The sequence below is a fragment of the Erinaceus europaeus genome, chromosome 1 (genome assembly GCF_950295315.1).
Source record: "Erinaceus europaeus chromosome 1, mEriEur2.1, whole genome shotgun sequence".
Taxonomy (NCBI): domain Eukaryota; kingdom Metazoa; phylum Chordata; class Mammalia; order Eulipotyphla; family Erinaceidae; genus Erinaceus; species Erinaceus europaeus.
In genome coordinates, this window is record NC_080162.1 from 25,026,615 (window position 1) to 25,054,501 (window position 27,887).

The following is a 27,887-nucleotide window of genomic DNA, read 5'->3' on the forward strand; positions in this document are numbered from 1 at the left end:
TGCAAGGACCTAGACTCAAGCCCCCCCACCTGTAGGGGGAGAAGCTTCACAAGTGGTGAAGCAGTGCTACAGGTATCTCTGTTCCTCTCTCTTCTCTCCCCTCTTCCTCTTGATTTGTGCCTATTCAATTAAAAAAAAGAAAAAGAAAAAGACCAAAGATCTAAGGCAACAGAAATTCCATGGCATGCCCACTGCCCAGTCTCCAGGGCCAGATCAAGCAGTTTGGAAAGACTCAGTTCTTTCAAACTTAGGAGACCAGTGAGAGTATCTGTTCCAATTCCAAATGTCTAGGCACCACCAGTCTGCTTAGGAGTCCCAGGAAACCTTTTCTTCAAATAGCACTTAGCAACGGCTGAGCTAATGGTGCCAAAGTCCCCAGTCCATCTTATCTGGCTGGAAGCTGAAAAGAAACCCCAGCAGAGTTTACAGATCGCACAAGAGAGAACTGTTTTCAGATCTCAGGACTCAGACTGACTCCTGAGCTGGAGGGGGTCCTAGCTCAAAGGACACTGGGCTAAGAGTTGCACTGCACCATGGGAAGAAAATGGAAGGTTCTCAGAGGACTGTGTATGATGGACAGAATCACAGGAAATGCATGACTGCTGTTCATTCTAGTCATTATCCATCTTGGCGCTATCCATCTTTGGAACTTTTGTTCAGTCTAGCCTGCTGTCTCCTGACTCTCCCTTAGACCTTTTTCAAATCTGGCCTTCTTTCATGCCAGATGGGGTCCCACATGATTCAGAAAGCCCCTACCTTCCCTCTCACCACCACCGGCAATGGTTACTCTTCTTGAAACTACCAGCACTTGACACAAGATGTGTTCTGTGTCCTCTCCTGTTCTAATAATAGTGCCCTCTTCCGAGTACTTAGAATAGACACATCCACTACCTTATCCCCTCTCACCTTACTAACCTTCACAGTTAGGCCACAAGACAGCAGCAGCAGCTCAAGGGAACTAAGGCTCAGAGATAATTCTCTTTTTAAATTATGTGTGATGAATACTAGGTCACAAGATTGAAAGGTTACAGTGTATGTAGTTCCACACCACACACATCCTCCCAACCTCCAAAGATAACTAGTTTTCTCAAGTCTTAGAAACAGTTGGCTTGCTTCCTTTTTCTCTTTTCTTTTCTTTTCTTTTCTCTTCTTAAGAGATCTCTAGATGCCACATATGAGTAAAACCATCTGGAAGTTGTCTTTCATCAGAGATGATTCTTTTTTTTAAAAAAAATTTATTTATTTATTTTCTCTTTTGTTATCCTTGTTGTTTTTCATTGTTGTTATAGTTATTATTGTTATTGATGTTGTCATTGTTAGATAGGTCAGAGAGAAATGGAGACAGGAGGGGAAGACAGAGAGGGGGAGAGAAAGACAGACGCCTGTGAAGCAACCCCCTTGCAGGTGGGGAGCGGGGGCTCTAACCAGTATCCTTATGCCGGTCCTTCACTTTGCGCCACGTGCGCTTAACCCGCTGCGCCACCACCCGACTCCCCAGAGATGTTTCTTAACAAGCAAGTGCCTGGAGCAGTAAAACCTTCTTAGGTTGAGTGAGAGAATGCAGGACCGGCTCCCTGCCACTGGTGAGAAACGGGGCTGAACACCGCAAGGGCTCCCCGCACAACCACAGGACACCAGTGAATCCAGACTCATTTCTTCCATACCCTGGATGACACCAATGGTCTCTTTGGTCAGAGCCTCTGACCTAGGTTCCAGAAATCCTGGGAAATAGATGACACATCTAGAACACTCCCCCTCACTCCTATACCAGGACCTACAGTGATTCACAGTGGTCTATGACCACTCCTAAACTAACTCTGTTGGGATGGGAGAGACAACTCTATCCTATGAGGGGGCTGCAGAGTCCCAATACCCTGCCCTCTTGGAGTGCTCCCTTGCCTCTGAGGTATGGATCCCTGATGCAAATAAGCCACAGAAGAAAGGCAGGGAGCCACAGGGCAGCACTCTACCAACCCGTCTGTTCTCAGTCAGTGAACAAAAAACCTACAGGAGGTGCTGGAAAACATTCAACTACCTACCCACACACCATAAATTAAGACTAGTTGGGCCCTACTTAATCATTAGCCAGGCAGCTCTTGGGCCCTGCCTTCCTAGGGTTTGCACTTACGGCTGCCCAGCCCAGAGAAGTTCTAGGCAAAGCAGGCTGGGGAAAGAAATAAATGGAGGGCATTGTTGAGGCCTTACCATGGGCCTCAGTTTGGGTAAACAAATTTGAAAGACTACTTCCTAAAAATGAAGAAACAAGGAAAGAAGTGGAAGAAGGGAAGAAGGGAAGAAAGGGAGGAAGGAAGGAAAGGAATGGAAAGGAGGGGGCCAGGAGATGATGCATCTGGTTAAATGCACATTAAGTACAAGGACCTGTGCAAGGATGCAGGTTCGACACCCCCCCTCCTGGCTCCCCACCTGCAGGGGGGGATATTTCACTAGTGGTGATGCAGGTCTGCAGGTCTATCTTTTTCTTTGCCTATCTCTCCCTCCCCTCAATTTCTCTCTGTCCTATCCAATAAAATGGACACACACTCACACACACACACACACACACACACACACACACACACACACAAATGTCTGCAGTAGGTTTGTAGTGCCAGCACTGAGGCCCAGCAATAATCCTGGAGTCAAGAAAGGAAGGAAGGAAGGAAGGAAGGAAGGAAGGAAGGAAGGAAGGAAGGAAGGGAGGGCCAATTCCCAGTGCACTGGCATTTGGATTACAGGAATTCTATGCAATGGAGTTGTAAGGGGTCTTCATGGTCATTTGGTCCAGTCAGCTGACTTTGCTGAGCTGGGAGCAGAAGCCCAGGGAGCAGCATGGCCTGCCTGAGGTCTCAGGACTGAGTGGGGAGGCAGGATGAGGAACAAAACCACATTTCTCACTTTCCAGAATGATAATAGCCTAGACTGGCTCCTGCCAGCCAGCACACTCTAGGCTCCCTTTCCTGGGGAAGAAAATGAGAAAATGACTCTGCTAGCTCACACATAACTCCCTGTATAAGCAAGTCACTCCACACCATCTGCTCCAGACAGCCTCTGTGACTTCGTTTCTCTCCATGATTTCAACTTCCTACCAGCTGACAATGGCAGAGAGGAAGGTTTGGCAGCCACCTCTCATCTCCTTGGGGTGTTAGGAATTGCACTGACTCATTAGTCTTACATCAGCTGGGGGTTCAAATGGCCTCTTCTATACTCTCCTGGAAAAAGTCAAGTCGGGGGGGCTAGATGGTAGATCACTTTCCCATCCTGAAGTTGGGTCTTAGAGAGGCCATCCCAGTCCCATGGGGCCTGTTAGATCAGGAGGTAGAAAGTGGTAGAAAGTGTGGCTGTCACTGGGGACGGTGTGAGAGCGTCACTCTGCAGCAGCATCACAGAAACAACAGCTTGCTGACTTATCACTTGCACTGCCTCCTTGTCTGCCACTGCTGGGTGTGTGTGTGTGAGGGACTGTTCCCACTCCCTAATCTGAGGAAGACTTGCCAATGGCAAGAGTGACAGGAACAGTACTATTTTCAAATTAAAAACAATAGTGGGTGATGTTCCAGAAATGTCTGGTTGTCCCCCTCTACCATCTGCCCCTTCTGGTTTCCATAGCTAAACACTAAGTACAGCCTAGAACATGGCAGTAGCAGATAATAACTAGGTTTCTGAGTCAAGTGTCAGGTGGATGTGAAAGTCTGTATCTAGAACAGCAAAACCATAATGTGGTCCCGACAGGCAGTATTGGCACAGCCTGGGTATCTGGCAGAAATGAAAATTCTCAGGTTGAGGAGGTGGCTTAGCAGGATAGCACAGGCTTTGCCTATGTGGGCCAATAAAGCAGTGCTCTAGTCTCAGTCTCCCTTAGCTCTCTTTCTCAGTAAAAACAAATGAAGTAAAAACTCTCAAGCACTAGCCACATATATCTTAAACAAGAACCTTTAAGGGAGGCTGGGAATTATGTGTATTAAAAACCCTTGTTGGGGGAGGGGCGCTATGCTGAGCTGGCTGCAGGAGCTGCGCAAGGAGGAGGACACTGCATGACCAGCTGAACCAGCTCAGGTTGACCAGATGGCCTCCAAGCCATGATCAATTCTGCGAGAGAGGACGGGAGCCCTCTGCACAGCCTGCACCTCGGTGGTCCCCGAATGTAGATATATTGGCACATGTGGACAAGGAAGCTTCAATTAACCAAACCACACTGGAGCTGCGCACAAGGAGCTATGTGCTGGAGGAAGAGGAAGAGGAAGAGGAAGAGGAAGAAGAATCCGATTCTTGAAGGGGGAAAGAGGCAGGGTTACTGAGACAAGTCAAGTTGCTAGTCTCAGGACTTTCCAGAGTCCTTACCCACATTCAGAGGAAGCAAGAACTGTAGGAGGATGGGTGTGTGGTTGTAAAGTGGTTCCATTAGGAACTCAAAAAAAAAAAAAAAAAAACCTTCCAGGTTACCTGATACGCATGCTCAAGTTTGAGCACCACAGCCTTATGGAATGCTGGGAGCAAGTGTACCTTAGGACAGCAGTTCAGGACAACCTCATGGAACAGACACTAATTAACCCTGGACTCTCAATTTCTGAAGTGAAAGATGAACTCTTCCTCACAATTCATAACCAATTCATTAGTTCTAATAATGCTGGTGGGATAGGAAAGAGTAGTGAGAAGATACTTAGCCAAAATAGCAGAAATTAAGAAACATTCAAGTATAGTAGGTGAACAGAAAATGAGATTCAAGGGCTGGACTCAAGAATATCTAAATGCTAAGTAGACAATCTGAATTCATTAACAAAGACAAATTACCAAAACTGGTTTGTGACGCCACTTTTAAAATATCTTTATTTATTACTAGATATATAGAGAGAAACTGAGAAAGGAGGGGGAAATAGAGAGGGAAAGAGACAGAGAGACACCTGCAGCCTTACTTCACCACCTGTGAATCTCTCCCCCTTCAGGTAGGGACCAGGGGCTTGAACCCAGGTCTTATGCACTGTTATATGTGTACTTAATCAGGTGCACCACTGCCTGGCTCCCATTACTATAATTTTCTCCATGTATTGATTACATTTAAGTGAAAAAGAAAAAAATAAGAGATGGGCAGAGGTAAACACAAAGACAAATTAAGTGTAAATATTAACACTAAAAATACAGTCAGAGGGGCTGGGCAGCAGTGGTTCAAACCTCCAGTCCCTACATATGCAGGAGGGAAAGGTCTTGAGCAGTGAGGCAGTGCTGCATGAGTCTCTCACCCTCTTCCCTCTCAATTTTTCTCTGTCCCTATCAAAAAAGAAAACAGGAGGGAGGCAGGAAATGCTGACTGAGAGCAGAGGATTCGTTATGCAGGCACCAAGCCATGGCCATCGCCCTAGTGGCAATTAAAAAAAAAAGTGTGAGAACTTTTCAGTAATTCTGTCCCAGAAGAGCGAAGGGCTTTCTGGACATTTTAACTGCCATTTGCTTTACCTGGAAACACAGGACTGGGAAGATACTAGGATTTCATAGTATGAAAAGTCTTAGGCCATTCTAATAGTTTGAAATAGTTCATGTGACTTAAAACAGAAGCAGAGAAATTTGTAGATGTGGTGATCTGAGTCTTCATAAATGATATCTGACCCTGGGACATCTCTATGTACTCGTTGTTTTGTCTTGTTCTTTGGGGGACAAAGTCTGCCTTGCTGCCATAAACGAGGAAGGAAACATGCATTTACAAGACAGAGGTTTCCTCCTCCTCCTCCTTCTTTTTAAGATTTTTATTCCCTTTTGTTGCCCTTGTTGTTTTATTGTTGTAGTTATTATTGTTGTTGTTATAGATGTCGTTGTTGTTGGATAGGACAGAGAGAAATGGAGAGAGGAGGGGAAGACAGAGAGGGGGACAGAAAGACACCTGCAGACCTGCTTCACCGCCTGTGAAGGGACTCCCCTGCAGGTGGGGAGCTGGGGGCTCGAACCGGGATTCTTACACCAGTTCTTGTGCTTTGCGCCACCTGTGCTTAACCTGCTGCGCTATCGCCCAACTCCTAGGTTTCCATCTTCTTGGACCTAAAGGAAGAAGGCAGGAGCCTTCTAGGAAGACAGGAGCTGCCTAAGTCTGTCCCTGGGATTTGCAGGCAAATCTCATTCTATTCATTCCTCCTAAAGTCTGCTATCAAGGAATGCTCAACAGGGTGAGGGGGGGGGGGGGGGGGAAACAATAAAGGGAGAGTTATAAAGCAGGCAGGAGAAGCCAGGCAGTGGTGCATCCGGTTGAGTGTACACACTACAGTGCACAAGGACCAGGGTTCGAGCCCCTGGTCCGCACCTGTAGTTGGGAAGCTCATAAGTAGTGAAGCAGTGCCGTAGTGTCTTTCTCCTCCTCTCCTATCTTCTCTTTCTTTAAATTATATATTTATATATAACTGAAGGACGCATGCAGGAGAACCCTTAATCCTTGGTCCAACTCCTCATGAGCCTGAAACAAGAGGCATGACTTAATCCCCTCTGACCTCTTACCAAAATTTCTGAACCTTTCTCTTACTGTCTTATAGCATATGCTTATTTATTAATTTTAGGACTGAAAAGATGGGATTCACCCAGATCCTTAATGATATGTTTTCCTACAATGCAGATAATACAGGCTTTAAGGACCGAAGTCAAGAGCATTCAAGAAGCAAGAAATGACGCAAAGTACAATCCACAAAGATAAGCTTAGCAAACCTGTATATAACAAACATGAATGGCAGGATCCTCAAACTAGAACAAATCAGAGCTTGACTTAAAGGAAATAAGAGTGGGGGGGCCAGGTTTTGGTGCACCTGGTTAAGCGCACACATTACAGTGCGCAAGGATCTAGGTTCAAATCCCTGGTGCTGCAGGGGGAAAGCTTCACAAGTGGTGAAGCAGGGCTGCAGGTGTTTCTCTGTTTCTCTCCCTCTCTACCTCCCACTCCCCTCTCAATTTCTCTGTCTCTTTCCATACTAAATAAATAAATAAATAAAATTTAATAATAAAAGATTAAAAAAAAAGAAGAGTAAAAAAAGTGAGTTTCTGGTCCACTTCTTAGAATGTAACATATGAAGAAGCAGAGATATAGAGGACATGTTCAATCTACAAGATACATCTAAAGCTTGTGTCCCACAGAGATCAATCTTCTCTCATGCTCACAGAACCTTTCAATATAACAATAGCACACGATAGCACAAACAGAGATCTTAATTCAGCCTGATGGAAGTTCTGGTGATTATACTCACTAAACATAACTTCCCGCCCCCCTTTGCCTCCAGGGTTATCACTGGGGCTCGGTGCCTACACTATGAATCCACTGCTCCTGGAGGCCATTTTTTCTCTTTTGTTGCCCTTGTTGTTATTGTTATTATTTTTGTTGTCATTGTTGTTGGACAGGACAGAGAGTAAAGGAGAGGGGAGGAGAAGACAACGAAGGGGAGAGAAAGATAGACACCTGCAGACCTGCTTCACCGCTTGTGAAGCAACCCCCCTGCAGGTGGGAGCCAGGGGCTTGAACTGAGATCCTTATGCCAGACCTTGTGCTTAGCTGTGCCACCACCTCCCCCCCCCCACCTTTTGAGGTAAAACTGACATGACAGAGACTAACCATTGGAAGGGTACAATAAGACTCATGACGCTGTGCAGCCATCTCTTCATTTTTATTTATTTTTTTTTAATGCCACCAGGGTTATTACTAGAGCTTGGTGCCAGCACTACAAATCCAATGACCATCTTTTTCCTTTTTTTTTTTTTATTTGATAAGACAGAGAAATTGAGAGGGAAGAGGGAGACAGAGAGGGAGAGAGAAAGGCACCTGCAGACCTGCTTCACCACTTGTGAAGTGTCCCCTATGTAGGTGGAGAATGGTGGGCTTGAACCCAGGTCCTTGTGTGCCACTGCCCAGACCCCCATCTCTCCATTTTTGAAGGATAATATTTCGGGGTATAAGCAATGATTTGGGGCTGGTGGTTTTTTTCTTACACCAGTCTAAATATGACACTCTGCTTCCTTCTGGCTTGTATGCTTACTCACAAGAAGTGCAATGTAATTCTTAAATTTGTTCCCCTGCAGGTATGGTAGTTTTTAATATGGGTCCCCTAGCCCCAAGATGTTCTCCTTGTTTCGAGTTTTCTGCATTTTGAATGAGATACGTTAAGGTGCAGGGTCTTTGGTATTTATCCTGTTTGGTGAGTTTCCTGTATGTGTGATTTGATGGCTATCATTATTTATTCTTTTTACTGTGAGATAATGTTGGTTTACAAGTCTGTATGTGTTTCAAAATTACACATCCACTATCAAAGTGGCAATATCTCTCCACCACAGTCTACTGGACCCTCTACATCCATTTAGCCCACTAGTCTTCTCTTTCGGTAACCTCAGTTCTGCAAAACCCAAGGGTTGTTTTCATTTGACTTTGTTCGATTGCTTTGCTTCTTTATTTATCAGACACGAGTGAACTCATTCCTTTTCTTTTAAATTTATTTACTTTATTATTGTATAGAGACAGAGAGAAACTGAGAGGGGGAGGCAGAGAGGGAAAGAGACAAGAGAGACCGTTGCAGCCCTACTTCACCACTCGTGAAGCTTTCCCCCTGCAGGTGGGGACCAGGAGCTTGAATGCAGTCCTTGTGCACTGTAATGTGTGCATTTAGCCATGAGCACCACCCTCTGGCCCCTAATTTTCCCTAAGTTCCTTTAGTATTTTTCTTGTAAAAGCAGTTAAGCACTATAAATTCCTTTAAATGTTGTTTGTCTGAAAGTTCTTTCCCAATCCTTCAAATTTGAGTGATAACCAAGCTGGAAGGGTTATTCTTGGTTAAAGATCTTTTTCATTCAATACTTTGAAGATATCATACCATTCCCTTCTGGCCTTTTATAGTTTCTGTTGAGGACTTCCATGGGTGAGGTCATAAATTCAATCCCCAACACTGAATATGCTAGAAGAATTTTTAGTTTATTTACTGTAGTCTTTATCTATTTGTGGTTGGTTTTTTTGTTTGTTTGTTTGTTTTTTGGCTGATCTTTGTTGACGTTCTTATTCACAGACCTGTTTGTTTCTGTGAATATCCTAGGAAGTCTACGTAGCTATGTCATATTCGGAGGTGTTTTTTTTTTTTTTTGGTTATTTGTTTGTTTGTTGTTGTTTATTCCCCCCCAAGGCTTTTGTCCTTGTTGGGGTGGGTGATTTCCTCTGTGTCCTCATTCTTTTTTTTTTTTTTAATTATTATTGTTGTCATCATTGCTGGATAGGGGAAGACAGAGATAAGGAGAGAAAGACAGACACCTGCAGACCTGCTTCACCCCTTGTGAAGTGACTCCCCTGTAGGTGGGGAGCCAGGGCTCGAACTGGGATCCTTACACTGGTCCTTGCACTTTGTGCCACCTGCGCTTAATCCGCTGCGCTACAGCCAGACTCCCCCTGTGTTCTCATTCTAAGTGGTACTCTGTGTAGACCTGGGCAGAGGGGTTAGTTATCTCAAAGATGCTTCAAACACATTATGTTTCAAATTGAATCCACGATCGTCTCTACCTTTCAAGACCTGTTTGTCATACAGTGTCCTGTGTCTCAGGGGAGTCCAGGAACAACCTAAGTTGGGTGGAAGTGGCTTCTGCTTTTGTGCTCATGTACAGGGCTAAGCAAACAGTACTGGCAAAAGTATGCCTTGGCCCCCCACTCCTAAGAATAGCTGTGACCTTTCAGGTGGATACAACAAAGTCACATCACCCCCACCCCATGCATACTCTCTGCCCTAAAGATGCCATCACTGGGGTTAATCCCACGTATACTTCCTTCTGCTTCCCTGCTAACAGCCTCTCTACCCTCACTCAGATCTTCTCATCTTACAGTCTTCTAAGCATACCTCTCCTGATGTGACAGGCCTAAGAGTCTGGGAGCACCTGAAATCCCTTTCACTTGCACAAGTGACCCCCCCCCCCTTTTCCCTGCTAACATGGTACACCATTAGAGATGGAAGCCTGGGGGGGTCAGGTGGTAGTGCAGTGGGTTAAGTGCACATAGTGCAAAGCACAAGGACCAGCTCAAGGATGCTGGTTCGAGCCCCTGGCTCCCCACCTGCAGGAGGTGAAGGAGGTCTGCAGTGTCTATCTTTCTCTCCCCCCTCTGTCTTCCCTTCCTCTCTCAATTTCTCTCTGTCTTATCCAACAACAATGACAGCAATAACAACAACAATAATAACAACGATAAACAACAAGGGCAACAAAATGGAAAAAAATGGCCTCCAGGAGCAGTGGATTTGTAGTGCAGGCACCGAGCCCTAGTGATAACCCTAGAGGCAAAGAAAAAGAGAGAGAGAGGGAGCTGGGAGGTAGCACAGTGGGTTAAGCACACGTGGCGCAAAGCGCAAGGACCAGGTAAGGATCCTGGTTTGAACCCCCGGCTCCCTATCTGCAGGGGAGTCGCTTCACAGGTGGTGAAGCAGGTCTGCAGGTGTCTGTCTTTCTCTCCCCTTCTCTGTCTTCCCCTCCTCTCTCCATTTCTGTCCTATCTAACAACGACGACATCAGTAACAACAACAACAACTACAACAATAATAATAAAAAAGACAACAAGGGCAACAAAAGGGAAAACAAAAAAAAATTTTTTTTAAATGATGAAGTTGTCTTCTTTGCATCTGATTGGATGAAATTGGGGACATTATGTTGAGTGAGATAAGCCAAAAAAAGGACAAATATCAAATGATCTTACTTATTAGTGGGACTTAATAAATAGGGATGGGGGTGGGGGGCGCAGACCACAAAGTAAAACATGGACTGGGGAGTCGGGCTGTAGCACAGCGGGTTAAGCGCAGGTGGCGCAAAGCACAAGGACAGGCATAAGGATCCCGGTTCGAGCCCCGGCTCCCCACCTGCAGGGGAGTCGCTTCACAGGCGGTGAAGCAGGTCTGCAGGTGTCTGTCTTTCTCTCCCCTTCTCTGTCTTCCCCTCCTCTCTCCATTTCTCTCTGTCCTATCCAACAATGACATCAAGAACAACAATAATAATAACTACAATAAAACAACAAGAACAACAAAAGGGAATAAATAAGTAAGTAAATAAAAATTAAAAAAAAGAAAAAGAGAGAGAGAGAGAGAGAGAGAAAAGGAAGCCTGTGAGACATCTGACACTGAGAGCTAGACACCAAGTGCCTGCACACTCCACCACCACTTGCTCACTTAGAGGACATCAACACTTCTACTACTCCCTAAGTGATGTCAAGTCCCTTAAATCTCTTCTCAGTAGATTCTTTAAACCACCATTTGAGGTAGGCAGTTTACCAGTGAGAACTCTGGGAACCATGGACTGGATGAGAGCTGCCTCCAGACTCTGGGGTTTCCCAGACTCACAGCTTCTTCACATCAGTGCGGTGAGGCCCGCAGTGATTCAGTCACTGCTCAGATTGTACTGTTAGGACCTTCTCACATGCAAACATCAGGTACCCATCAAACTGCTATTTCACAGGTAACAGAGATCAGAGTCAGTAAGCCTAACATAGTGTGGTTCCAGTGTCATTGAATGTTTTATGAGGGCTGGGGAGACAGAATAATGGTTATGTAAAAAGACTTTCATGCCTAAGGTACCAAGGGCCCCAGGTTCAATCCCTAGCATTACCGTATTTCGGAGCAGAGCAGTGCTCTGGTAACAACAAAAATAAATAAAGTAACAACAATAATAATAACAACAATAATAAAGCATTGCTGAATTTTAAGAACTCCTTTCTTTAAATGCATGTTTCTATCAAAGAGGCCCTGGTTTCTTCATTTTCCTTAAGATCTTCTCTACCTAGGTATTAACTTAAATTTCAGATATTCTGGGGACAATGGGATGGATCAGTGGCTATTGTTGAGAAAAACTCAGAAAAATCTAAGTCAGTCTGCTTGGATTTGACTGGGAAGCACACCCTCCCACACAGACACTCACTCACCTGTTCAGTAACCTCTACAGGGTCAAGTGCTAGGAACTGTATCAGGCTTAATGGGAGAACAACATAGCTAAGAAAAGAGAGGAAGGGGCAGAAGAAGGAAGTGGGGGGGGGGGAGTATCCAGATAGGCCCTGGGCCCTCTGAATACCCAGATCTCAGCAAGGATTTTCTTTTTTCTTTCTTGTCTTATTTAACATTTACTTATTCATTTGATAGAGACAGAGAAATCAAGGGGGGCAGACAGTGATAGAGAGGGAGAAAGAGAGATACCTGCAGCACTGCTTCACCATCGGTGAAACTTCTTGCCTACAGATGGGGACCAGGGGTTTGAATTCAGGTTCTTGTGCACCGTAATGTGTGGATTCAATTAGGTGTCCCATACTCAGTCTTTCTCTGTTTGCTCCTTCCTTCTTTCCTTATTTTCAGTGATTATATATTCCTTTATTCATTTTGGTAAAATTTTGGTGTTTTTATTTTATAACTATTTAAGTTTATATTTAGATGTATACTGAAGATTTTTCTTAGAAAAAATTTAAATTTATTTATTAATTTAGATAGAGACAGAGAGAAATTGAGAAGGAAAGGGGGGAGAGACAGAGAGACACCTGCAGCCCTGTTCACCTCTCATGAAGCTTTTCCCCTGCAGGTAGGGACCAGGAACTTGAACCCAGGTCCTTGAGCACTGTAATGTGTGCACTTAACCAGATGCGTCAATGCCCGGATTTTTAATGATGAATAATATATCACCCAGTTTTGCCTATGAACGTTACATCTTAAAATTATTATTATTTTCTTAGGTCTGGCTTATAGTGTTGCCAAAGATTAAACCTGACACCTCTGGTGCCTCAGGTATGAAAGTCTGTGCTATTTCTCCGAAATTTCTCTGAGAGTTTTAAAACTATAAATTTTATCTTGGGAGCTGTGGCTATCAGTTCTGGCTGATGGTGTTGCCAGGGCTTGAGCCTAGGACCTGAGCCTCCTCTTTCACTTAACTAACACTCACTGAACTTGACAACAGACAAGGCCCATCCCAGTGGATGTAAGAAACCAAGAGATGGGGGGGGGGGGAGCCCCTGTTGATAAGGGATAAGCCCTAATTGATTGGACAGGGATAAGAAACATGGGCAAGCTACAGCATAAAGTAAGTTCTGACAAGTGTGTCAGTGACAAAGGAGTAGGGAACAAGCCACGCAGGAGCTCACAGCAATCTGGATCCTTCCTTCCTGCCAGGTGAAGGCAGCTAAATGGTTCCTGGGAAGAGGGGAGGCTGATGTTCCAGGAGGGTGGAACGACACAACAGTCCAGGGACAAGCCAGGAAAAGAGCAGTTCAATTCTACTGTTCAATTGCATGAAGGCAGTAAGAACTATTATTTTATTACTGCGGTTAACACAGATGGCTACTTATGAACCAGACCCTGTTGTAAGCCTTATGTCCAACTTGGATGGCGTCCAATTAGATATACAGATAGTAAGTGCCAACCTTCCTTCACCTGTTAAGTTAGTGCCTACAGCTATATGATCATTAAGTGCTTTAACTCAGGTAATCTTCACAATAACCCTGTGGGGTTGATACTATCCCTGTTTAGAGAATTTAACAGATGAGGGAACCAAGGCACTGAGACGACAGTGAGAGATTGGGGAGGGATACAGCAGTCCAAGGTGGTCAGCACCCAAGGCCAGGGTCTTGTCAAAGGACACCTGGGAGCACAGAGAGTGCTTTGAAGAAAAGAGGCCTTGTTAATCCTTCTGGAATCTCAACAACTGAAGCAAGCAAAGAATGAAGGAATAGAATGAGAGCTAGTTGTGGGTGAACAAGACAACACACCCTGCCAGACCAGCTCCTGGACTCAGCCTGGCCCAACCCTGCGAACTTAATTCTGGTGTGTAGGTAGAGCGAGGTTTATAAACCCCTTACAGATCTATTCCATGCCCAGGCCAGGAAGACCGGGAGCAAACTGAAGGCCCAGAGAGAAGGACAAGGGTGGCTGGCTTCCAATCAAGACACAGGGCCTGTCCCAGAGCAACCAATCTCCACAGAAACTGATTACACTGATTTCAGGGGCCAGAATTATCCTGGGCAGACTGACCTCGCTCGGGGTAGCACTGGCTAACTCAACTTCTCCTCTTTAAAATATCTAGATTAAGGGGCTTCATAATTCTCCATTAAACAGACCCATTTCAACCTTTTTCAGCCGTCAGGGTGGCTGGGTTGAGTAAGGTCAGGAGGAGTCAGAAGTTCCAGAACTCCTTCTTGAAACTAATTCAAGGTCTGAGGAATGGAAGGGAAAAGCAAGGCGGCTCACACAGCACCTGCTGGATGGATGGATCCGGTATTCTCCCCATTTAGAGTGTTTCATAATCCCCCTCAAAAGGGTAGCGGCTGCCAGTCATTTGAGCCCCCCTAGTTCCCGACGAAAATTCCTGAAAGGCACCTTCCCTTCTAGAGCTCACAAGCCATTCCCAGAAGAACACAGGCACACTCTCGGCTGGGTCAGAGAGGCCAGCGCCAGTGTCACCCCCCCACCACCACCCCGGACCTGCCAGGCAGGGCCCCGGGGCAGGACCAGGGAAGAGCCCGGGACCCCGGTCACGCAGCACTACCACGTGGTCCTGATCAAGAGGGGTGTGTGTCAGGGCGACCTGTGACCCCCTCTCCCCCCAACACACACGGGGGCAATGCCCCTGCCCCCAACTGCTGTTGGAGCAGGGCAGCCAGCCGCACACAGCTCTTCCGCAACCAGCCGCCACCACCGCCCCCCCTCGGTGCAGGGCGACCAGGAAGCTACAGGGCCGAGCCCGGAGGAGGCGCGGGGCACTGTCTGGCCTCAAAGGCGGGCCCCCGACCCCCCCTGTGGTGACCCGGGCGGCCCGGGACCTTCACTCACCTGCTCACAAACCCCGGGTGGGGGGTGGAGGGAGCGAACCGGCACTGGCGGCTCTCTGTGCGGGCGGCTGGGGCGCGAAGCCTCTCGCAGCTGCAGGTTCCGGCTCTCGGTGCGCTCGGGGGCGCAGGAAACTCTGGGCTCCGCAGCCGTCAGGGCGGGGCGGGAGGAGGAGCCCCCTGAACGGAAAACTTCCCGGACGCGCCCCGGGGTTGACCGGCTCCCGCAGGGGCGGGGCGGGGCGGGGAGGGGGTGGGCGGGGCCTGAGCGCAGCCCCACCCCCAGGTGAGGGCGGCGGGGGAGCCTGGGCGGGTGCTGCTGCCGCCAAACCTCTAAACCTGGCTAGAGGATCTGCAGCCCGATGCTTCCCGCCTGGCCAGAGGACACCAGCGGGAGCCTGGAGGCTAATGCGAAGCCCTTCCTCCCATTCCCTGCACTCTGATGGGAAGGGGCTCCCACCAATCCTCCTTAGATTATGTTGTAAGTAAAGAAAACTTATTTTTTTCCTTAGAAAGGTCACACCATCATCTTTGGTAAATACTCTGTCTGTAACTGTTTTTGCAGACATCTACCACAGAGAAATGAGAAATTGTGCCCATGTGACAACAATTGAAAACCACCGGCCCTCCCCCCATACAACGATAAAAGGGGGGGAAAAAAACTATTGTCATTATGTAAAGCAGTAACGGAATTGGAAAGGGATACACATGAGATTGTAAGCATTCCCCGCCCCCCACTTTGTTTTAAAAATGAATAATAAAATTTAAAATTTTTAAAAATTAGAAAAGAAAAAAACGAGAATCACACACCATCATGTGAATGGAGGCAAGGTGGTAGGGAGAGTAACTTTACAGTGGGAAAGCTTTTTTGGTATTATTATTATTATTATTATTGTTATTGGATAAAGACAGAGAAAGAGGAGGAGGAATAGAGAATGAAGTCAGAGAGACACCTGCAGCCCTGCTTCATCATTTGTGAAGCTTTCCACGTGCAGGTGGAGCCCCGGGACTTGAACCTGAGTTCCTGCACACTGTCATGTGTATACTTAACCAGGTGCACCACCGCCTGGCCCATACAGTGGAGAAACTCAGCAAACTATCTCTGTTAAGTACCAAGATCACCACCTAGAGTGACACATCCACAGTGGCAGGATGCACACTTTAGTCTTCTTTCCCGAAAAGTCGGAACCACGATCATGAGAAGAAAAAGAAAGAGAGAGAAATGCCAGGATGGGAGGATTTTTCTATTCAAGCGCTCCTGGATCAGCCTGACGTTTCCCAAAGAACTTTGCAGTGTGCTCTATGGTTTAAATCTGCACTCTTGGTTCCCTAGATCCTCACTGAAGGACTGCTGTCCTTCTAGGGCTGTTAGCTGCGATTTGTAATTTTGCAGCGCTGGGAGCGAAAAGAACCTGCGGTCTGCGGGAGGGGGAGGCTAGGAGCTCCGCTCTGCTGTGGGGGCAGAGGTGCGGGACCCTGGGGACCCCACTGTTAACCGTGGCATCTCCAGCAGCTCCCTCCCCGCCCCGCCCCCCCCGCCCCCATCACCACCAAGGCGCGGCTTTTTTACTGGGAAGGAAGGCATTTTTTGGAGTTGAGTGAGCGGGTGAGTGTGGCTTTAGGCCAAAGGCTCCAGTGAGACTCCCAGAGCAGAACACTAGCTGGGGGGTGGGGGTGGGGGTGTCAGAGTCACGTGGAGTCTCTGCTGAAGTTGGTTCTTACTGGTGGTGGGGGGGTTAGTGGGGGGCTGGCGTAAGCTCAGAAGCAATCGCCCCTCTGTCCTCCTCCTCCTCCTCCTCCTCCTTCTTTTTTAACCAGAGCACTGCTCAGCAGGCGATTGAACCTGGGACTTTGGAGCCTCAGGCATGAGTCTGTTTGCATAACCATGATGCTATCTACCCTCATAGAAGCTAAGCTTCCTTCTATAGCTGGACACCCCCTCTCTAGGCTGGGGACTAGTGACTAAAAATCACCTAGCACTCACTCTGCCCCTCTGCTTCGACGCCTTGTGCCTGTGCCTTCTAGGTTCTTTGAAAAGCTCACATTTTTTCCCGCTTGACTGAGCAAATGTCTCTAAATACCTTGTTAAGACATAACTCATTGGGGGCTGGGCGGTAGCACTTCAGGTTAAGCGCACATAGCGTGAAGTGCAAGGACCCGCGCGAGGTCAGGAGTAAGGATCCCGGTTTGAGCCCCCGGCTTGCCACCTGCATGGGGGGTCACTTCACGCCTGGTGAAGCAGTTCTGCAGGTGTCTATATTTCTCTCCCCCTCTCCGTCCTCCCCTCCTCTCTCGATTTCTCTCTGTCATATACAGCAATGGTAACAACAAAATGGGAAAAATGGCCTCTAGGGGAAATGTAGTCTAATGCAGGCACTGAACCCCAGCAATAACCCTGGAGGCAAAAAATAATAACAACTCATTGAAGGTGGGATTCTTTCTGTATATAGCACATATTTTTCTGCTTCAACACTGAGCTCTTCAAGAGCTGGACGGTAAATAAATAACTGCGACTGTGTTAACATAATTTTTGAGGGTTTTCAATAATGTAATTTTTTTTAACAGAAACGTGTTGAAACCCCTCTTCCTCCAACTTGGCTAGAACACCCCATGGGGGAAAGACACTAGTTTTGGTGTTCAAATATCTGAATTCTTGTTCGGATACAGACAATTGTAGGATGATGCACTTTCTCCAAGTATTGCTTTTCTAGCCTATAAAGTCCTCAAAATGATCTATAAAAATCCAGAATAACCTGTTTAATTACTGCTCCAGACTAATGCAAACATCTGATGAGGCAAATAAGTGCCTTGTAAAAAGGTCATGTGCCCTGGAGTTCTGGATAACCTAGTGTTAACGTTAGTCCCCACGTAACCTGAGGTTTCAGTTGTACAAGTTTCAGTTACAATCTCAGCATGAAAAAAACAGTTAATCTAAGATAATTTATCAACTGTCTCAGATTATGGGGGTCCACACAAAGATTCTGGGCTTCGTATTTTCAGAGCTGCTTCCAAGCCTCTAACTCTGACTTCACTAGGTGGGGACATCACCCTGGCGCTCTGTGAAGACATGTTTGGTCTTCTGGCAATGCACAGAGAATCAAGGAGAGAATAGGCATCTGGAGAACATGAAAGTGGAGTTGAACTCACCCCTGGTGTCAGGGAAATAATTCACTAGCAAAGGGAAGGCAGCACAGCCGAGACATGGTGACAGCAGCAGGAGGCATTGACAGCATGGCTTGACATGATGGCACATGGACTGACAATCAAATTGTGGCCAACAGAGGTGGTGCAGCAGCAAAAGGGATTGAGGTGACATTAGGAGACACAAAAGCAAAGTCCCAGAGCACCATTTCAGGACATGCTATTCCAAGGCAAGAGAGGAGCAGATGCTCTAAAGAGAAAAGGAAAAAGTTTGTAGAAAATAGTCCAATAAGGAACTTAAAGTGACCATAATTAAAGTATTAATATTATAACCAAGTTACTTAAGACTTTACTTATATTTGACAACTTAAGATCCACCACAACATGTTTGACTGTTAACGAGCTTCATAGAATTCTGAAATATCCTTATTAATAAGCAGGTATATAGATATAGCACCTTTTAGATATTGTTTCAGACACTGAGATGTTCTTTGATGTATTTTTGGTCCACCAAATACTACTTTAAAATTCTCTTCTCTGAAGACAGAGATTGGAACCTAAAAAGTTAACTTTACATTAATGTACTTATTTAACTAAGTTGACACTTTTTTTTCCTCCAGGGTTATTGCCGGAGCTCCGTGTCTGCACCCCCGGTTCCCCACCTGCAGGTGTCTTTCTCTCCCCCTCTTTATCTTCCCCTCCTCTCTCCATTTCTCTCTGTCCTATCCAACAGTGACAACATCAATAATAACTTCAACAATAAAATAACTACAACAAGGGCAACAAAAGGGTATAAATAAATAAATTTTAAAAATAAAATAAAAATATTGACAAGACCATAGGATAAGAGGGGTACAATTCCACACAATTCCCACCACCAGAGTTCCATACCCCATCCCTTACATTGAAAGCCTTCCCTTCATGACAGCTATGGTGGTTATCCTTGGAAGGGTGGGGGCTCAGAACTTTGTAGGTGGGTCCAATGTGAAACTAAACCTGGTAATATTACAATCTTATAAACCACTATTAATCATAAATTTAAAAAGTGGCTTGTCAAAATAAATATTGGATTGTTGGAAAAGCCATGTCATATTTTTCTGTTTTTCTTGGTGAAAATGAATCATGACTTTTCTAACAACTCAATGCATACATTTAAAAAAGAGAGAGAGAGAAGAAAAGAAAAAAGAAAGCCTTCCTATTCTTTATCCTTTTGGGAGTATGGACCCAGGGTCATCATGGGTTACAAAAGGTGGGAGTTCTGGATTCTGTAATTGCTTCTCCTCTGGACATGGGCATTGGCAAGTCAATCCATACTCCCAGCCTGTTTCTACCTTTCCCTCTTGAGGTAGGGCTCTGGAAAGGTGAGATTCCAGGACTCATATGTAAGGTTGTCTACCCGGGAAATTCAGGATAGACTCATAGTAGCATCTGCAACTTGGTGGATGAAAAAGCATTAAGGTATAAAGCAGAACAAATTGTCTAATAATCAGGAACCTAAAAGCAAGAATAGAGTAGATGAGATTTGAGGTCTCCATTTTGGAAAAAGCTAGTAGGTCTATTTTAGGCATATTCCAAGGAGCCCATGACTTTACTAATTTTTGCCTGAACCTGACAGCTAGCATGCAGGTGGACCAAAGGTATTATCTAGGGAGATGGAATCAAAGTTGGAAATAGAACTAGAAAGCTGGATCAGGGAGCATGTTTTAAAGGAGAAGCACTTGTTTATGGAGAGAAAGGACAGTTTACCTTACACTTAGATAAAGCACAGTGAAATTGAATAAGACGCACAATAATGAGCTAGCTGTGTATAATTTAAATTGCCAGATTGTCTCTCCTCCTCTCTGACAGGATGATTTATGGAAAGCAGGTCTCAGTAGATCAGGTTCAGATCAGTAGCTGATCAGCAGCAACTCAGGCAAACTTGTATCAGAGAAAACTAGAGCTGAAAGTATAGAACAGGCACGATAGAAGCCCAGGGAAGCGTCCGTGAACCGGCTGCTGTACAGGGCCACCAAATAAAGACTTATTTGGCCTTCTTCTGGTGATGTACAGGGGATTTAGGAGAGAATAAGGCAGCATGCAGCAAAAGCCTATGGGGAGTTTATTGGCATAAACAAGCTAAGAAATAGTCACTGAAAGAGAGCCAGACAATGAAAAGGAGCCATATGCCTCCAGACTGAGACATAGAGAGGTATGTCAGCAATGAGAGAACTAAATGCTTTCTGCTAAGCAGAAGTGCACTGGCTATAAGCTTTTCAATGGAAATTGGCTTGTGTGGGTAAACAGGGTGACAGAGTTTATGCTAGCCACCCTGGCATCAGGGGCAGAATTCTGTCCTATTCAAACTTTTGATATTCAGAATGACTAAAAGGTGACTGCTGTTTTTTTCACTTGTAAATGTCTTTTTTAAAATTATTTATAAAAAGGAAACACTGACAAAAAACATAGGATAAGAGGGGTACAACTCCACAAAATTTCTACCACCAGAACTTCGTATCCCATCCCCTCCCCTGATAGCTTTCCTATTCTTTAACCCTCTGGGAGTATGGACACAAGGTCATTGTGGGATGCAGAAGGTGGAAGGTCTGGTTTCTGTAATTGCTTCCCCGCTGAACATGGGCGTTGACAGGTCGATCCATACTCCCAGCCTGCCTCTCTCTTTCCCTAGTGAGGCAGGGCTCTGGGGAAGCAGGTCTCCAGGACACATTGGTGGAGTCATCTGCCCAGAGAAGTCCAGTTGGCATCATGGTAGCATCTGGAACCTGGTGGCTGAAAGAAGAATTAACATATAAAGCCAAAGAAATTGTTGACTAATCATGAACCTAAATAGTGCAGATGATGATTTGTAAATGTCTTAAGCCTCAGGGATTTTTCACTGTCCTACCTCTGAACTGTTACTATCAAGTTAGCCTGGCAAAACTTTTATTTATATAAACATTTTGTGCCACAGTACTCTGGGATTCTCACATTGGGGTTGATGGAACAGCTTGTCTCACCTCTGAGTTACAGACACACTGTCCCCGCCAGCTGTTCCTGCCCAGCTTTGGTGACCCAGGTCAGTTAGATGGCACCCACAAGGACTATCCCACAATGAGAAGTCATGTGCTTTGAGGAAAGCTCCTAAGGCAGTCTTGAAAAGATTTCATGGAATAAGATATTTTGATAGAGAGAGGCTATATTCACAAAGTTTTATTATAGTACACTGTTATAATTATTCTATTCTAGTATTATTATTTATTTCTTTTTTATTTTTAATTTAATTTAATTATTTTGGATAACGACAGAGAAATGAAGGAAGGGGAGATAGAGCAGGGGAAAGAAACAGAGAAACATATGCAGTACTCAGTACTCATGACCCTTACCCTCTGCAGGTGAATACTGGGGGCTTGAAACTGGATCCTTGTGCATGATAACATGTGTACTCCACCGGATGTGCCGCTGCCACCCCACCCCACCCCTGTTGTTCATTTATTACTGTCCTGAACATATACATTTTAGCATAGGTTGAGGACAGTGCAGTGGCAGTAGCATAGTGGAGATGCACTGAACTTAGACCCCTGAGGCCCCAGAGGTTGCAGGTTCAATCCACCATATGCCAGGGAAATGCTCTCAATTTTGGTGGCTTGTTGAAAGGCTCTCTGGTTGGTTGACCAGGGTGGAGAAAGTTGCAGTGTGGGAACTTCTGTAACCATTAGCAGTTTGTCCCTTGTTTCTTTCCTAGTCATCAGTAGAGAGAGGACAGGGAGTTGCCATTCTTTTCATAGTGACCAATAAAGCAGATTCAGTGAGTTGTCTGTTATTCTTTGATGGCTGCTTATTAGAAAAAGATGGAGAGTTGAGGGAGTCAGGCTGTAGCGCAGTGGGTTAAGCGTAGGTGGCACAAAGCACAAGGACTGGCATAAGGATCCTGGTTTGAACCCTGGCTTCCCACCTGCAGGGGAGTCGCTTCACAGGTGGTGAAGCAGGTCTGCAGGTGTCTATCTTTCTCTCCTCCTCTCTGTCTTCCCCTCCTCTCTCCATTTCTCTCTGTCCTATCCAACAACGACAACAACAATAATAACTACAACAATAAAACAACAAGGGCAACAAAAGGGAATAAATAAATTAAATAAATATTTTTAAAAATATATTTAAAAAAAAAGAAAATGGAGAGTTGAATCAGGCTGCAGTTTCAAGCTGCTAGCCTTTCATTTAGAAGTCTCTAAAAGTGGTTAGAAACAAGATGGGGGGATCAACTAGGAATACCAAAGGAGACCACCCGGACCGAAACAAGACAGGACTAGAATGACCACAGAAACCCAGTAAATCGCCCGTGAGTACAAACACGCGTGGCTGGTGACAGAGAGGAGAGAGGGGCCTAAGGAGAGATTAAGTGACTGCTAACAGTTCGACAGTCTGTCAGTGGAGACACCACCTCCAGTCTGCTCCACCAACAAGGGGACAGTTGAAGGGAGGAAAGGACTCCCCAGAGACTCACCAAGTACAACTCTGAGTCTCCATTGCTACTACCCTCAGAATCTGGAGCAGCAACAGGGAGGGACACCAGGGCACAGAGATCTAACCGAGAAACTCAGGAGAAGACCTATACCTCGGTGGCATAGCTGAAGGGCTGTGAAAGTCTCTTTGCATAACCACTGGATTATCTCTGCCACACCCTGCTTTATCTCTTGGTCAGGAGTCATTGATTAAGCCAAGAAGCCTATTGATAGTTTAAAAGCCCTCAGGCTACCATAGCCTACAGGGGAAAAAAAAAAAGGCTTTTACACCACTGAACTCCAACTCAGGGATTGAAAAAACTGTTAACTTATATAAAATGGTTAAAACAACAAGAAAAAATAATGGAGACTCGAACCAGGACAAGAGTCCAGCTAAAAGTCCTCCAGAGGGCGAAGCACAAAACAACGAGTTCAACATCCAAACATTAGCTAAGGAAATAATAACAGGAGTGAGTAAAGAATTTGAAAAAATTGTAATCAGAACTGCAGGAACAACAAATGAGAATATGGAAGAAAATTCTAATAATCTCATGGTTATTAGAGAGCTGAAAGCTGAAATTGCTGAGCTAAGAAGGCAACTAGCTGAACAAGCTAAAACAGTATCAGAGCAGGGCAACAAAATAGATGAACTCCAGAAAGCAGTAGAGGGCAGAGAGAATAGAATCAATGAGGCTGAAGACAGAATTAGCAAGATTGAGGATGAATTAGAGACAACTAAAGAAGAAGTAAGAGGTCTCAAAAAGAGATTAAGAGATGCTGAAAACAACAACAGAGTCCTATGGGATGACTTCAAAAGAAACAATATACGCATTATTGGCTTACCAGAGGAAGAAAGAGAAGGGGAGGAAGAAAGCGTTCTCCAGGCCATAATAGCTGAAAATTTCTCTAGTCTAGACAACATCAAAGACATAAAGATTCAAGAAGCCCAGAGGGTCCCAAACAGAATTAACCCAGACCTAAAGACACCAAGACATGTCATACTTAGATTGGAAAGGAATAAGGATAAAGAAAGGATCCTCAAGGCTGCAAGAGAAAAACAAAGAGTCACCTACAAAGGAAAACCCATAAGATTAGCAGCAGACTTCTCCATACAAACACTACAGGCCAGAAGAGAATGGCAAGATATCTATCGAGTGCTCAATGAGAAAGGCTTTCAGCCAAGAATACTATATCCTGCTAGATTGTCATTCAGACTAGATGGAAGCATCAAAACCTTCTCAGACAAGCAACAGTTGAAGGAAGCAACCATCACCAAGCCTGCCTTGAAAGAAGTTCTGAAAGGTTTCCTATAAACAACCAGACCACCACAAATAGAACACATATCAAAACACTCTAAAACTCTACAAGAATGGTGTTAAAATATCTTCAATCTTTGATATCAATAAATGTCAATGGCCTGAATTCACCTATTAAAAGACACAGAGTAGGAAGATGGATCAGAAAACACAACCCAACAATATGTTGTCTACAGGAAACTCACCTAACGCAACAAGACAAACACAGACTTAAAGTGAAAGGATGGAAAACTATCATTCAAGCCAATGGCCCACAAAAAAGGGCAGGAACAGCTATTCTCATATCTGACATGATAGACTACCCTATGATCCTGCAATTCCTCTCCTGGGGATATATCCTAAGGAATACAACATATCTATCCAAAAAAAATCTGTGTACACATATGTTCTTGGCAGCACAATTTGTAATAGTCAAAACCTGGAAGCAACCCAGGTGTCCAACAACAGATGAGTGGCTGAGCAAGTTGTGGTATATATACACAATGGAATACTACTCAGCTGTAAAAAATGGTGACTTCACTGTTTTCAGCCAATCTTGGATGGACCTTGAAAAAATCATGTTGAGTGAAATAAGTCAGAAACAGAAGGATGAATATGGGATGATCTCACTCTCAGGCCGAAGTTGAAAAACAAGATTAGAAAAGAAAACACAAGTCAAACCTGAAATGGAATTGGAGTATTACACCAAAGTAAAAGACTCTGGGGTGGGTGGGTGGGTGGGTGGGGAGAATACAGGTCCATGAAAAATGATGAATGAAATAGTGGGGGTTGTATTGTTGAATGGGAATCTGGGGAATGTTATGCATGTAAAAAAAAAAAAAGAAGTAGAAACGCAAAGCAGAAATTGACCGAGTTTGGAGTATGGCACCAAAGTAAGAAAGCAGAAGTACACTAGAGTTTGCAGTGAGTACCTCCCTAATACTTCCTCTCCACTTTTCCAAGCTTTGGGACCAGGATTGCTCAACAATTTGTTTGGCTTTGTATGTTAACTCTCTTTTCAGTCACCAGGTTCCAGGTGTCATCAGGATGCCGGCCAGACTTCCCTGGATTGAAGACACCACCAATGTGTCCTGGAGCTCAGCTTCCCCAGAGACCCATCCTACTAGGGAAAGAGAGAGGCAGACTGGGAGTATGGACTGACCAGTCAACACCCATGTTCAGCGAGGAAGCAATTACAGAAGCCAGACCTTCTACCTTCTGCAACCCTCAATGACCCTGGGTCCATGCTCCCAGAGGGATAGAGAATGGGAAAGCTATCGGGGGAGGGGGTGGGATATGGAGATTGGGCGGTGGGAATTGTGTGGAGTTGTACCCCTCCTACCCTATGGTTTTGTTAATTAATCCTTTCTTTAATAAAAAAATAAAAAATAATAAAAAAAAAGAAACAAGATGGGATGGAGGTCTTTGACTCAAAATAGTTTCCACACAGGCATTTGCTTGGGACCTTGGGACATATACCTACTGATATCTACCTGGGTCTTCTATCTAATTACATTGAGCTATTCAGTAGGCAGTGGCTGAGTGTAGCTAATGTGCCCTGCCCTGCGCTAGGTGACATGGGAAGAACATCGGAAGAAAGCAATTCACTTTAAATATAGCAAGTAAGATCGTGCACTCTCCCAAGGTGAACTATCTTGCTGGCCCTACGCCTTGTTTCTTTGGACTTGCTTTGTGTGCTTTTTCTAGAGTTAAATGCCAGAGTCACTTGTTTTTGAAAACTTTTGCTGTAGACTAAACTCTTTGTAATTATGGGGCTGGGTAAAACAAAGATGTGTTCTGGCTTCTTTTAATTTTAGCTTGATCTTTAATCACATGAACTCACTTTTGGACAGACTGCAGGTGTGTTTTTCTGTTTGTCTCAATATAGTGCATCAGCCAGAGCCAGCTGTGAAGGGCCAATGTCTGTGCAAAGCAGATTATTTAATATGGTGTCCCCCACCCCCACTGCCGCTCTTCGCTGCACGAGACGACAGAAAGCTAAGCATTTTCTGAAATTTGAATCACTTGTTTTTGTTGCCATGGACCAGGAATGGTCTTAAATAGGCAACTGAGGTTATTAGAATGTTACCTAACTACCTACAGAAACAGGGACAATCAGTTCTGGATATGACATAAATATTTTAATAGGTTTTCACTTTAGGGAAATTTATCAAAGGAACTAATTAGAAACAGTAAGTCACCTCAGTGAATTACTTGCAGGAGTACTTTTCACAACCAGTTTAATTAGCAGGGCCTACTCCTCAAAAATGGGACTTGCTATAGATTTTTGCCTGTGTGGCCACGTAGAGTATATGGTTACACAACTGCCTTTCAGTTTCTCTAGGCTGGCTTTTATTGCTACTGCACAGTATGAGATGGAACTGTGGGGCCAGCTACCCAATTACATTGTTGGAGATTTATCCAAGTTCTTCTAAAACATATTTGGGTTCTGCCAGCAGAATGAGCTTGGGAGGTGTTATGGGGTTGACTTGCTCTTTAGGAAGTCACACTTCTAGTGCCCAAGTTTTCAGAAGAGAATCACATCAAAATCCATCTGAGTTTATTATAAGGACATATGGTTCTTTTCTCTCCATCTCCCTCCGCACCCCCCTCCTCAGATTTCTTTATTTATTTATGAGAAAGATAGGAGGAAAGAGAAAGAACCAGGCATCAGTCTGGAACACGTGTTGTCGTGATTGAACTCAGGACCTCATGCTTGAGGGTCCAATGCTTTATCCACTGTGCCACCTCCTGGGCCACAGTTCTTTTTTCCCTCTCTCTCTCTCTCTCTCTCTCTCTCTCTCTCTCTCTCTCTCTTATTAGTGATTTAATAATGAGTAACAAGATTGTAGGATAACGGGTACAATTCCCACCACCAGAGTTCCATATCCCATCCTCTCCATTGGAAGCTTCCCTATTCTTTATCCTTCTCTGGGAGTATGGACCAAAATTCTTTAAGGCATGTAGAATGTAGAAGGTCTGACTTCTGTAATTGCTTCTTTACTGAACATGGGTGTTGGCAGGTCGATCCATACCCCCAGCCTGTTTCTATCTTTCTCTAGTGAGGTAGAGCTCTGGAGAGGTGAGACTTCGGGACACATTGATGAGGTTGTTGTCCAGGGAAGTCAGGATGGCATCATGCTAACGTCTGCAACTTAGAGGCTGAAAGGCCATAAGGTATAAAGCAGGACAAATTGTTTAATAAATAGGAACCTAAATGCAAGAATAAAGAAGATGAAACTAAGGGTCTTCATGTGGGAAGAAGCTACAGTCTATTTTAGGTATATTCCAAGGAGCCCATGACTTTAATAACTTTTGCCTGAGCCTGATAGCTAACATGCCTTTCTTAACTGATCATGGAAAGTATTCACACTCCAGGTAGTATCTGAACCTCATAGCCACATGTAGTTTTGAAAAATACTTGACTGGGAGAAATGAGTGTGTGAACCTGCAAAGTATGCATTCTAGAGTCAATCATTTGATTGTGGACTTAAAAATATATTTCCAATTTGGCCACTGCAATAGTCATGTGCTTTATTGCCTCCTATGCCTCCGATGGCACAAAATCATAAATAAGACTTTTTGCCAGGACAACAGAGTAGCAACAGATTAGAGTTAGACCATTAACACCGCCCAGGCTTAAGACAAGTGCAAAAACTAGCAGTCAGCGTCTAAGCATTCTGAATGAGGGAGTATCAAAAGATAAGCCTCCACACCTGGGAACTGAACAGGATAAAAACCTTGCCTCTGATGCCAGGGTGGCCAACTGCACACTCTTCTCTGTTTTTCCAACAGAACACAATTTTAATTGAAGAATGTATAAGCAGAGAACAGTCTGTGTTTCCTCTCTCTCTCTCTCTCTCTCTCTCGTCTACTGCACTCTTCTACCATACTTGCTGCAATAAACCTAAAGTCCTCCCAGTTATTTTATCAGTGGACTTATTTCATTGTCTCTTTGTGCATTCAAGTACAGTCATGAATCTTGGCACTACATCAATAACTTATTGGAGAATTATACTTAATGTTTTGTGCTTTGGTTGTTGGTCCTCGGCCTGCACTGGGAGACATTAAACAAATCAATAAACATGATACACTACCACAACAAAAGGAAGGGACAAATTATAATCATTTTGGTATATGTTGAGAAAGTATCTGACACGTATTTATGACAACTTCCCTCAATAAAATGGGAACAAACGGTATATATTT

The 27,887-nt window shown here is 44.8% G+C and overlaps 1 protein-coding gene and 1 long non-coding RNA gene across 2 annotated transcripts in view; both read right to left on the bottom strand.

Annotated features, from left to right (window-relative positions):
• ANXA11 (annexin A11) overlaps window positions 1-14,928 on the bottom strand; it is a 52,041-nt gene extending 37,113 nt beyond the window's left edge. The window contains exon 1 of the mRNA XM_007539402.3: window positions 14,772-14,928. The gene's annotated coding sequence lies outside the window, so the exon portion shown is untranslated. The remainder of the gene's footprint in view (window positions 1-14,771) is intronic.
• Window positions 14,929-16,701: 1,773 nt separating this feature from the next.
• Window positions 16,702-27,887, bottom strand: part of LOC132542387 (uncharacterized) — a 91,092-nt gene continuing 79,906 nt past the window's right edge. The window contains exon 5 of the long non-coding RNA XR_009553445.1: window positions 16,702-18,158. This is a non-coding gene — a long non-coding RNA (uncharacterized LOC132542387). The remainder of the gene's footprint in view (window positions 18,159-27,887) is intronic.